Source organism: Dendropsophus ebraccatus, chromosome 12 (assembly GCF_027789765.1).
Source record: "Dendropsophus ebraccatus isolate aDenEbr1 chromosome 12, aDenEbr1.pat, whole genome shotgun sequence".
In the NCBI taxonomy this organism is placed as follows: Eukaryota; Metazoa; Chordata; class Amphibia; order Anura; family Hylidae; genus Dendropsophus; species Dendropsophus ebraccatus.
Genome location: NC_091465.1, coordinates 23,544,782 through 23,559,240, shown reverse-complemented (window position 1 = coordinate 23,559,240; position 14,459 = coordinate 23,544,782).

Sequence of the window (14,459 nt, the reverse complement as noted above, 5' to 3'; positions counted from 1 at the left end):
AGTACTACCCCTCCAATCCTCCTTCCCCCTCCATCATCATACTACTACCCCCTTCATCCTCCTGCCCTTCCATCATCATGGTACTACCCCTCTCATCCTCCTGCCCCCTCATCATCATACTACTTCCCCCTTCGTCCTCCTTCTGTCCCTTCATCATCATACCAGTACCCCCTTCAGCATCCTCTTGTCCCTTCATCTGTATTTTTTTTTTAAAAAGAAAAAAAGCTATACTTACCTCACCAGTATGGTTCCTTTAGTCCCCCAGGGGCTCCTCTCCCTGCTCTGCATGAGTGACATCACTTGCTGGAAGGGGCAGGGCTTATCGAGAGGAGGGGTGGAGTTTCCCAGAACTGTCTCCTCAGAATCGGGACAGTCCTGGCAAAACCGGGACTGTTGGCTTTTATGTATGTGGAGTGGAGCACGACTTACCTGTCCTTTTTGGGATGGTTTACAAATTACAGTATTGAGATGATGGCTACAATGGATTTAAATCAATCTAAAGTCTGATCAACATAGGAGAGTAGACGACCAAACACAGAGACTCTGTGCCATTATAATATTACTATGCTATTTTATATATGTGCAGTATACAGGACCCACAACTAGAGATTAGGGAAGCGGAAGGAAATTCATTTCGCGAGCTTGGCAAATTTTGGGTCAAATTCGTTAATATTCCCGAATTGAATCTTAACAAATTTCATTAAAACAACCAAACTATAGTAGCTACAAAACTGGGAATATTACAGAAGGACGGATTTGTTGAAACATGTTGCTGTAAAAAATGTAAAAAAAAAATCAGAAAATCACAATTTAAAAAAAAAATGTCAATCAGCCAGTCACTCATCCAATTTCTGCCATTCCTCTCCTCTCCTTGAAGCCAAAGCCAGAAATGGATTTGAGAAGAGGAGAAATCTCAGTCTTTCCTTTATGACCTGTTCTCTGTTTATAGGCTGTTCCTGGCTTTGGTTTAAAAAGATCTGTCAGATAAATCTCTGTGTAAACGCACCATTGTCTCTCCCTGCTGTAACTGCCTGTTGCCATCCTGCTCTCTCCTCCACACACAGCCGACTGGCCGCCTCCATTATATATAGCCTTTTATAGAGAGGGAGGAGCCTGCAGCTGATTGGACGGGTGCTAGGGATTATGGTCAATCCCTTTCTCCCGCCCATTAAGGCTCCAGACAGCATGTGCGGCAGCCATTTTTATTTTAAATTTTTTTGTGAATTTCCTTAACAAATCGTCGGGAATGCGCTTCGCACAACAAAGCTAATTCAAAGTGCGATTCGCAGCAAATCTTGATTTGCCAGATTCGCTTCTCTCGTCTCTGTCCACAACCCCTGCTGTAACATCTGTGGATTAATGTGCATACCCAACCCTCTCTCATCTTGTATCCAGACTAGATGTGATCATCTGGATACTAGAGCCTCCGCCCAGTTATTCAGTTTTCCCAAGGAACTTATACCAACCCCCCCCCCCCCCATCCCTTCCTTCCTGACAGGCACTGCTGTCATCAGGCTATCAATGTTATTCACTTCATCTGTCAGTGCTATCACTTTTGTGTCCTTTTAAGGGGTACTCCAAAGGAAAAAAAAATTAAATAAATTGGTGTCGGAAAGTTATACAGATTTGTAAATTACTTCTATTAAAAAAAAGTCTTCCAGTACTTATAAGCTGCTGTATGTCCTGCAGGAAGTGGTGTATTCTTTTCAGTCTGACAAACTGCTCTCTGCTGCTATTTCTGTCCTTGGCAGGAACTGTCCAGAGAATTAGAGGTTTTCTATGAGGATTTTCTCCTACTCTGGACAGTTCCTTACATGAACAGAGGTGGCAGCAGAGAGCACTGTGTCAGACTGGAAAGAATAACACCATTTCCTGCAGGACATACAGCAGCTGGAAGTAGTAACGGAAGACTTGAGATTTTTAAGTGGAAGTAATTTACAATTATGTAAAACAAATGATCTGAATATTTTTTTTTTCTTTGGAGTCCTCCTTTAATTCCCATTGAATGCAGCTGCCATAAACCATGCACATACTGCTGAACATATAGGGGGAGATTTATCAAACATGGTATAAAGCAAAACTGGCTCAGTTGTCCCTAGCAACCAATCAGATTCCACCTTTCATTCCTCACAGACTCTTCGGAAAATGAAAGGTGGAATCTGATTGGTTGCAAGGGGCAACTGAGCCAGTTTCACTGTACACCATGGGGAAAATTTATTAAACTGGTGTAAAGTAGAATTGTCTTAGTTGCCCCTAGCAACCAATCAGATTCCACTTTTCATTTCTCAAAGAGCCTGTGAGGAATGAAAGGTGGAATCTGATTGGTTGCTAGGGGCAACTAAGACAATTCTACGTTACACCAGTTTGATAAATCTCCCCCATATTACAGGAAGAAAGGCAAGGCCGCCAATATGTGATCCAAGGTCACAGACTTCATCTCTTCACGTGTTTATATGAAGATCACATTTACAAGACTTCCCCTTTAAGTTAGTAGAAAGACGGTCATCTTGCATGCAGTCAGGTCATTGTATAATGTCATATACATTTCCATCAGGACAATCCAGTGTGTGTAACACATTACTCAGGCTCTAAATTTATCAGCTGAGTAAGTACTTGTAAAGGGGGATTGTAGAGGGAATGACTGGGAGGCAGCCATCTCTTTACCATGTGTTCTTGTCATCATCTCCTGTCCTCCAGAGATAACTGCTGTGTATGTTAGATAGTGGATGGATCCCATCAGAGTTGGTGGATGGTTAGTTTTAGCTTGTCTTACATTACTCTACAGCAGCTTGTATAATGTCTATATGTTCCTACAAATCACTATGGCATCCCCTGCAGACACTGAGCCAGCAGGGAACACTGAGAGATGTCAGCTCAGAAGCATGATATAACACAGGATCAGGATAGATCATAGGCTTATATGACCACTACATGGAATATATTATGGATGTAATATACTACATATATACTATACTATGATCATATTGAGCAATTAGGAGGAGCTATTTAAATAATTGTATGTGACTGTATGAAAAAGAAATCTTTTAACCAGCCATAACATTAAAACCACCTACTAAAATAGCTCTGACCCATTGAGACCTCTACTCCATAGACTTGTGAAGTTGTCCTGTGGTGTCATCAGTAGATCCTGTGGGTTGTGAGGTGTGAACTCCATAGATCGGACTTGTGTTTCTCCAGCACATCTAAGAGATGATCGGCCCATACAGCATCCTGGTGCCACCCCTTACCCAGATACTGTAGGTGACACACATCCATCAACGTAATGGAAAATGTGATCCATCAGACCGGGAGCCTCCATCCATTGCTCCATGCCTTACTTCTGATGCTCACCTGCCCATTGTAGACACTTTCTGCAGCGGACAAGGGTCAGCACGGGTACACTGATCAGTCCATGGCTACATAACCTCATACACAGCTAAATGCAATGCCTTGTATTATCTGACACCTTTCCATTATAGCTAACCTTAAAGTGTAAAAATATTATTGCAGAAATCAGTTGTACAAGCGATTTGAAGGAACTCTGTTATAGGTTTTATTAGGCAAAAAAGCCTCTTTCTGGACTCAAGAAGCTGTTTTGCAAAGTGAAGACGGATTTTGCTGTGTCCATTATAACCTATGGAGGGGGAGGGGCCAAGGGGGATGAGCTTTATGAGTATAGAAGAAAATTATTTTGCTTAATAAAACCTATTACAGGGTTTCTTAAAATCACATGTACTATTGACATTTATTGATTTCTGAAAAGTGAATTTTAAATTACAGTAGTAGAGATGAGCAAAGCGAATATGGCGAATCAAAAATTCACTGCGAATCATGCTGTCAATTCGCTTTGTTCTGTTTAGCGAATTTCCTCTGATTCGTTAAGTAGATTGCCAAAAAAAAGAAAATGGCGTCAGCACATACTGTCTGGAGCGTCACTGGGCGGGAGTAACGGATTAACAATAATCCCTAGCACCTGTCCAATCAGCTGCAGGCCCCTCTGTGATGTCAGCTCCTCCCCCTCTATATAAGGAGGTCCGGTAACAAAGGTGACAAGTTGGCTGTTGTGGAGGAGAGAGCAGAAGGCCAGCAGGCAGTTAGAGCAGAGCAGGGAGAGACTAACAGAGCGATATAGGGACACAGAGGAGAGGAATGGCGGAAATTGGATGATTACCATTTTTAAAAAATTGTGATCTTCACATTTTTAACACTTTTACAACAACCTGCTTTAACAAATTCGCCCTTCTCTAATAGTCCCAGTGCTGTAGCTACTATAGTTTTGGCTTTTTAATGAAATTTGATTCGCAAATCTTAACGAGTTTGACCCAAAAAAATCACGAAGCTCGCAAAACGAATTTCCGTCTGCTTCGCTCTTCTCTAGACAGTAGCTCTTCCTGACTATTGTATGTGAGGACTTGCTTTATCTATATGAGTTATCTGCTTATTTTTCTTTAAATCTTAATTTTGTCTCATTTTGGGATAATTTTTTGGGGCTTCAGAACCAATTACTAGTTTTCCATAGAGTTATGGACTCAACATACAATGGTCTCAACATACAATGGACTCAACATACTATGGTCCTCCCAGAACTAATAATATTATATGTTGAGGGATCACTGTACTACTAATAATAAATAAATATATATATAAATAAATAAATTATTAATATTAATAATACAATTATTTGAAATAATTCAGCCAGCTGTATAGGAAATAGACATGACGGACTATACAGTGATTTATGTAATACATCTTTGTAATGTTCTTGTCCGTATTATTGATGTGTTTGCGGATTCATAATGCATTAGCAGCTCATCATGTCTGTGATAGTCCCTTACATTATGATACAAAGGCCCAAGTCAAAGGCTAAGAACATTATTTTAGAGCCGAGATGACTTGTAAATGTTAAGGGACAATGCTCTGGCCAAGGAACAAGACTTCCTTTCTCCGCCTGCAGCACTTTTTCCTATTATTGACTCTCTGAGATCAAGAAAGCAGTCCAGTCTGACATTTTTGTCCTTGTGCCCTGGTGTTGCTTAGCAAAAGACACTGGGCGTCAGAAATCCTCTCTACTCCACTCCTGAAAACACTCTATATGGTGGATCCATTTAATAAGAAAACCTTTGCACTTGAAGGATTATACGGCTTAAAGGAACAAATTTATCTGAGCCCCATGGGGCATCTTAAGAAGCGTCCAAAAAGCTAAACAAGTAAATATCCCATCTGAGCGGGGCTTTCTCAGAGTCTCCATGCAACATGAGCTAAGGACCCAAACAGTCCTTTCAATGGGAAGCAATTTACATGAATGCGGCTGACAGTATTCTTCAATAGAGACCTGCATGTCAAGTGTCCCTACAGATTTCCCATACACCTCTGTAATGACAAATCCATGAGTAAGTGAGTCTTTGGCTAAGAATTAAAAATTCATATGTGCGTTATTTTCAAACTGAGCTTCACAGTTTTTAGCCATCAGTTTGTCATAGGGATACTCAGGCTGCATAGAAATTCATAGCCCCTGTTCTTTCCTTCACCCTGCCTGTATTTGGTGAATGGGATCAGAGCCGTTTTTTCCAGTGGGCAGGACAGGCGACTGCCACTGTGCCCGTGACACACATGGGGCCCCTCTGCGCTCTAAACTCACTGTAAAACACTGAATCTGACAGACAACGTAGCGATGAGCAATTCGCTTCTCTGTCTGTTAGTGTCAGTCTCTCTTGTAAGAACAGGGTAACGGACCGCACTGCAGGTAGATGTCCCTACCCCCCCACCCCCCGGTGCCGCACTTACGAGACTGCGCTTCACAAATCCCTGCAACGAGAGGCTGATTGACCCACACACCGCAGGATTACATCACCATAATCATCGCTCTAATGTGCGCCAGATAGGGCCTCAAAAGCAGTGAGAGAGCATAGCCCACAGCCGTGCAGGGAAGCGAGCGGGTATATTCTGTGCGGAAAAGGGGGCAGTTCACAGCTCTGCCCAGGGGCCCACAATGCTGTAAAGACGGCCCTGAATGGGATGGACAGAGATGTCCCAATGTCCCCAAAGGTATGATATTACCAAACTGATGCATTTTAGGCATTGCAGGCTCTTAGTCATAGTAATACTGTGTTAGGGCCAGTTCACACAGAGTAAAATTGGCAGAATTCTGTGTCGGAATCCCGCCTGCCATTTGTTTCAATGGGACGGCTTGTGCGTCTCCGCTTCTGTCGCTCTCCGCTCAAAGAATTGACATGTGTGAGCTGTCCATCTATCTACCTACCTATCTATCTATCTATCTATCTATCTATCTCCTATCTATCTATCTATCTATCTATCTATCTATCTATCTATCTATCTCCTATCTATCTATCTATCTATCTATCTATCTATCTATCTATCTATCCAAACAGATTGTGAGTAGCACTGCCTTAAATGAGCTTGTAATGGGTGCCAGCCAGAGGGTCCTGACCACGAAGCCAACATATAAAGCAAAGATTCCAACAGCACTCCCAGAGGTAATTTCAAATGTGTAAGGATTTATTCCCTAAATGAAGAACAAAGTGCAACACAGCAATCAATAAGCCTTATACTTACTGATTGCTGTGCTGTACTTTCTACTTCACTTATGTAATAAATCCTTACACGTTTGAAGTTACCCCTGGAATCTTTGCTCTATCTATCTATCTATCTATCTATCTATCTCCTATCTCCTATCTATCTCCTATCTATCTCCTATCTATCTATCTATCTATCTATCTATCTATCTATCTATCTATCTATCTAAATCAGAAGAATACCACAGCCCTCATGGGATAGAATTCAACACAACGTGTTTATTTCCCCAAACCGCGACGTTTCGCTCTCCACACTGAGAGCTTTTTCAAGCTCTCAGTGTAAAAAGCGCTCAGTGTGGAGAGCGAAACGTCGCAGTTTGGGGAAATAAACACGGTGGGGGAGATTTATCAAAGGGTGTAACATTTAGACTGGTACAAACTGCCCACAGCAACCAATCACAGCTCAGCTTTCCTTTCAGCACTGCCTAAAGCTGAGCTGTGATTGGTTGCTGTGGGTAGTTTGCACCAGTCTAAATTTTACACCCTTTGATAAATCTCCCCCGTTGTGTTGAATTCTATCCCATGAGTGCTGCGGTATTCTTCTGATTTATATTACCTATACCGGGTGGTCGCTGGTATATACCGCTTGGCACCACATTTATCGCTACACCAGTGCTGCATTCATTCTCAGATTCTTATTTATCTATCTATCTATCTATCTATCTATCTATCTATCTATCTTCTATCTATCTCCTATCTATCTATCTATCTATCTATCTATCTTCTATCTATCTATTATCTATCTATCTATTATCTATCTATCTCCTATCTATCTATCTATCTATCTATCAATCTCCTATCTATCTATCTATCTATCTATCTATCTATCTATCTATCTATCTATCTCCTATCTATCTATCTATCTATCTATCTATCTCCTATCTATCTATCTATTATATATCTATCTATCTATCTATCTCCTATCTATCTATTATCTATCTATCTATCTATCTATCTATCTATCTTCTATCTATCTATCTATCTATCTATCTATCTATCTATCTATCTATCTCCTATCTATCTATCTATCTATCTATCTCCTATCTATCTATCTATCTATCTATCTATCTCCTATCTATCTATTATATATCTATCTATCTATCTATCTATCTATCTATCTATCTCCTATCTATCTATCTATCTATCTATCTATCTATCTATCTATCTATCTATCTATTATCTATCTCCTATTATCTATCTATCTATCTATCTATCTATCTATCTATCTATCTATCTATCTATCTCCTATCTATCTATCTATCTATCTATCTATCTATCTATCTATCTATCTATTATCTATCTCCTATTATCTATCTATCTATCTCCTATCTATCTATCTATCTATCTATCTATCTATCTATCTCCTATCTATCTATCTATCTATCTATCTATCTATCTATCTATCTTCTATCTATCTATCTATCTATCTATCTATCTATCTATCTCCTATCTATCTATCTATCTATCTATCTATCTATCTATCTATCTGTCCATTTAAGTGTTTCAGTATACAAATTTGTATGTTTTTATATATTCAGAACCAAAATAAAAATAATATAACAAACTAATGTTCTAAATGAACATAATTATACAAATATTTATTATTATTTTTATTATTATTTACATTTGATCTATATACATAACTTCAACATTCCTTATTTTTTCCGAGGGATTACAGTGATGTCTTGGGTGTTCACCTCTCTGGTGCAATATTTGGGAATGAGCTGCCCATAAGCGCCTGCACAAGTGTAAGTTACAATTTAATCCCGCGGCCTGGAATATTATATGATTTAAAAAGTGCAAACCCCATACATGTTACATAGGTGACAATATGTTTTATTAGCCAATATTTCCTATGTGTTGGGCCATCCCCAGAGCTGTTGACTCAGAACCCAATGTAGAAAAGCTGTAAAGATTTACGACGGTGGAAGTGAAACAAAGTGGGGTGTGCAGCCCCGCGTTCCTGAGATAGAAGTGCGGAGAGGAGAGCCATTCCATCTATACCTCTGTAATGAAGGACCAGTTCTGAGAAATGACACACACTTTCTGCAAGAAATCTGCCAAGATCTGATTCACTATAGGCTCTTCCCTGCACAGGGGTTAAGGCTCCAAGCAAAGAATTGGCTGACAAGTTTAGTACACATCAGCAGTCAGTTAGTCATGCTGGGAGCTGAGAATTACACACATCACGCTAGTAATTAAAAAGACGAAAATGGTAGAAATAGGGAACATCATCTACGTCCGCCGCCGCCACCGCCTCTATATATTCCATGACGTGTGCCACATAGAAAATAAGTATAAAATAGTCCCAACAATGTATAGAGTAAATATAACGTAATGCATGGAAAGTTATTGGGTGTGTAAACTTCTGCAACCAACTTTTATAGTGCTCCAATGCAACTCAATTTTGTATATAAATCTTCTATAGGCTGTGTTCACACAACGTTTTTTCAGTTCAGTTTAAAATGAAGTCCGTCATTATGAGTCTAAAATAACGGACGTCATTTAGCTGTCTGGCCTCCCCTTAGTGCAATAACTGGTGTTTGTACATTATTCTAGTTTGAGTTACTGATTCATCGATTCAGTCCATCGAATTTAATAGTAAAAACGGAGAAAGAACGGTGGAAAAAGAAAAACTGCTTGTGAACTACTAATAGAAACGTCCGCTGTTTGCAAAAGATATCCGAAAATAATGATCATGTTCTTTATTTTGACGTCCGCGGTAAAAGCGTCCGTTATTCAATACATTGTGTGCATTGGACGTCTGACTTCCCATTGACTTCAATGCATTGCCATTGCTGTCAGTTAAATCGCGGTAAAAACAGAAGTTTTTTCAAATATTAAAATCGGCCTTTTCTCTATTTTTGACGTTGTGTGAACATAGCCATACTCAGCCACATCTCCATAGATATTGGATACAAACAAGCCGAATATAGCCAGATCCCGCAGTCCCATTTATCCGCTACTAGTTTTAGGCTGCGTTCACACTACGTATATTTCAGTCAGTATATGTATATTTCAGTCAGTATATTTCAGTCAGTATTGCAACCAAAACCTGGAGTGGATTAAAAACACAGAAAGGATCTGTTCACACAATGTTGAAATTGAGTGGATGGCCGCCATTTAATGGCAAATATTTGCTGTTATCTTAGAACAACGGCTGTTATATTGAAATAATGACCGTTATTTACTGTTATATGACGGCCATCCACTCAATTTCAACATTGTGTGAACAGATCCTTTCTGTGTTTTCAATCCACTCCTGGTTTTGGTTGCAATACTGACTGAAATATACGTAGTGTGAACGCAGCCTTAAAGGGGTTATCCAGCGCTACAAAAACATGGCCACTTTCTTCCAGAGACAGCACCACTCTTGGCTCCAGTTTGGTGGAGTTTCGTAACTCACTTCAATTGAAGTGAATGAAGTTTAATGGTAAACCACACCTGAACTGGAGACAAGAATGGTGCTGTCTCTGAAAGAAAGTGGCCATGTTTTTTAATGCTGCATAACCCCTTTAAACTTACTAAGAAGTAGAAAACATATGAAGAGTGGTATGGCTATAGCAGGGGTGTCAGCCCTCCAGCTGTTGCAAAACTACAATTCCCATCATGCCTGGACAGCGAAACCTCCAGGCATGATGGGATTTGTAGTTTTGCAACAGCCGATAAGCCGTGAGTTAGACACCTGTGGACTATAGGATCAGAATACACTGGACTTAAGAGCATCAAGACACATAGGTTTGCATAGGAGCTGTGTACATGAAACATTTAATGAAGATCAGTTATATAGCTTTTTGGCCAATTTGCAAGAGTGGACAAACCCTTTAAGTTAATGGATTTTTTGCAAATAGAAAATCCATTCTTTATACCTGCACAGTATTGTTAATGCGGCAGGTGCATAGAGGAATAAGACATTTCTGCAACCAATCTGACAGTTTTTTTTTATTAATAAACTTTAACTTACAGTACCTTAGTATATCTTCTAGAATTTCAGTTTTTTCTTTTAGGTTTAGTAAAATTTCAGCATCAAATCTGTGGAAAAATACATACTTTTATTCAGATTTTTTTGCACTTTTATTTGAAGCATTGCAGAGAGTATAATCTGCAGTGAAAGTTTCAGTGGCATGATGTAATTTTTTTTTTTTTTTATTGGATTTTAAGAGACAACTAAAAGTAGCAGTGAAGCCCATGGAAAGTATTGTCATATCATATAGTGAATAAAAGAATAAGGCTAGGGTAATATAGACAATGTTTTATATAGTAGAATTATATTATGTATAGTAGTACAAATGCCGCGCAATAAACCACACTGACATTAATAGAAAATTGGATTTTGCTGTTAAGGAAATCAGAAAAAAGAATGAATTCTTTTACTTATACGCCGTAATTTTGGTATATTTATTTATTTGTTTGTAGTTATTTGGTTTATTTGGTTTATTTGGTTTAGTTAATTTTGGTATATTTATTTATTTGTTTGTAGTTATTTGGTTTATTTATTTATATTGAGCTATTATTTATTTATATTCCTTTATTTGTTTGTCTATGGTTATTTGGTTATTTATATTGAGCTATTTATTTGTTTGTTTATTTTGAGTTATTTATTTGTATTCCTTTCCCATCTATTAGACAGATATACATTTCCCCGGCCTGGTATGGCCCAGTGCACACAGGCATCTTTTAGAATCTCACTTTTACCATACTCAGGCTACAAATCTGTTTCTGTAATTCCCCTCGGTTGGTGACATGTGACTGAATCAGACGCTTCTCTCACCATTGTTCAGCGCAATTCCCAGGAACTTCCAGAAGGTTTTTTCCTTTCCTTACAAATAATTACAGCTATTTCCTACATGTTAAATGAGTAATATACAACGAGCACAACGGCTGGATATATTACTGACAAAAATACTTGAAGCCATTTAATGTGTAGATGGACGAGGGAGACAGATAGATAGATAGATAGATAGATAGATAGATAGATAGATAGATAGATAGGAGATAGATAGGAGATAGATAGATAGATAGATAGATAGATAGGAGATAGATAGATAGATAGATAGATAGATAGATAGATAGATAGATAGATAGGAGATAGATAGATAGATAGATAGATAGATAGATAGATAGATAGATAGGAGATAGATAGATAGGAGATAGATAGATAGATAGATAGATAGATAGATAGGAGATAGATAGATAGATAGATAGATAGATAGATAGATAGATAGATGATAGATAGATAGATAGATAGATAGATAGATAGATAGATACAGTAGATAGATAGATAGGAGATAAATAGATAGATAGATAGATAGATAGATAGATAGATAGATAGATAGATAGGAGATAGATAGATAGATAGATAGATAGATAGATAGATAGGAGATAGATAGATAGATAGATAGATAGATAGATAGATAGATAGAAGATATATAGATAGATAGATAGATAGGAGATAGGTAGATAGATAGATAGATAGATAGATAGGAGATAGATAGATAGATAGATAGATAGATAGATAGATAGATAGGAGATAGATAGATAGATAGATAGATAGGAGATAGATCGATAGGAGATAGGTAGATAGATAGATAGATAGATAGATAGATAGATAGATAGATAGGAGATAGATAGATAGATAGATAGATAGATAGATAGATAGGAGATAGATAGATAGATAGATAGATAGATAGATAGATAGATAGGAGATAAATAGATAGGAGATAGATAGATAGATAGATAGATAGATAGATAGATAGATAGGAGATAAATAGATAGGAGATAGATAGATAGATAGATAGATAGATAGATAGATGATATGAGATAGATAGATAGATAGATAGATAGATAGATAGATAGATGATAGAAAGATAGATAGAAGATAGATAGATAGATAGATAGATAGATAGATAGATAGATAGATAGGAGATAGATAGATAGATAGATAGATGATAGATAGATAGATAGATGATAGATAGATACAGTAGATAGATAGGAGATAAATAGATAGGGTCCATTTACACAGAAAGATTATCTGACAGATTTGAAGCCAAAACCAGGAGTGGATTTGAAAAGAGAAGAAATCTTAGGCTTTCCTTTATGACCTGATCTCTGTTTATAGTCTGTTCCTGGTTTTGGCTTCAAATCTTTGGCAGATAATCTGTCAGATAATCTTTCAGTCTAAATGGTCCCATAGACAGAGATATATAGGAGAGATAGATAGATAGATAGATAGATAGATAGATAGGAGATTTATTTATTTATCTCAATTTTTATCTATTGATAGATATTAGATAAAAGTGTGAGCTACAATAGTTAAATAGACATTAGTTAAAGACATAAGGGTGCCTTTACATAGGGAGATTTATCTGGCAGATTTTTGAAGCCAAAGCCAGGAATGGATATGAAATGAGAAGAAATCTCAGTCTTTCCTTTATGATCTGTTCTCTGTTTATAGTCTGTTCCCGCCTTTGACTTCAAAAATCTATTAGATAAATATCTGTGTGTAAAGGCGCCCTTAGACTGATAGGGGGGTAGATATTCAGACTGATATGTAGTTAAAAAGATAGATATTACATAGCTGAGAAATAGATAGGATATTGATTGATAGCTAGATAACTTAATATGCAAATTGTTAGATAACAGATATACATGATACAGATAAGTAGATATAAGTAAGATAGACAGATAGATAGATAGATAGATAGATAGATAGATAACAGACAGATAGATAGATAGATAGATAGATAGGAGATAGATAGATAGATAGATAGATAGATAGATAGATAGATACAGACTGCATTAGATAACTAGATATAGTTAGTATATATAATGTAAGATGGTAAAGTATTATAGTAATATATAATCCCATTGAAGCCTGGTCCAGCTCCATCCTTCATTTATTCCAACCATAATTAACAATGTAGGATACGGCCAAACCAAACAGACCCACACAATGTAGAAATAATTTGTCATGAAATATTCCTGTATCAATACTCTAAGCCAGACGTATGTCAGCAACATTCATATTAATTCTGCCAAATATTCCCTTTTAATGAGTTTTGCTGAATTAATTTGAGGAATTCCTCCCGTCATTTTTTGAGTTATTTGGGTAAATATCTTTGAAGCCATTGGCAGAGAGCGCTGCTGCTGCTTAAAGCGCTCCAGATAGAAGGATGATTAAAATTTTATGGGTCAAGTTCATCAGCATAAATTTCAAGGCTCGTATGTACACATTGGCATCATGTTACAAGAAGGCATGGACATTCCTTAAATGTGTAGCCTTCAGATTAGCCGTCATGTCTGAGAGGTATTTTTTTATTATTATTATTTTTTTTTTAATAATTACTGTACTAAACAAAAGATTAAAATATTAAAGGATATTTCGAGACAGGGCTGGTATTAGGGGTATGAGATCTATATGGTTTTGCAGGGTGCTTCTTATATTTTCTATATGAAATACGTGCATTGGTATGATGGCCCCATTACACAGGTATTGATCAGATGCAGCGATAGTGACTACAGAAGACGTCTTCTATGATTGTAGACATACTCATTCCTTTTTTTCACAATGTCGCCAAAATCCGATATGATATATATATATATATATATATATATATATAAATATTTATATAATGTAGATACTACAGTATGCAGATAACTTTGGCCCCACACTGCTGTAGCCATCCCCACCTTTTTTAGACACAAAACCATTATCCTTTTGCACAGGGTCGGCATCAGCACAGGGCTTACCCAGGCAAGTGTCGGGTCCCACAGCACCTCTAGGGGCCCATAGAGGGAGAGAGACCCGGTGTTCTAATGTTCAGCCTGCTCACTGTAGTACAGGGTGAGTGCTGAACATCAGAAGAC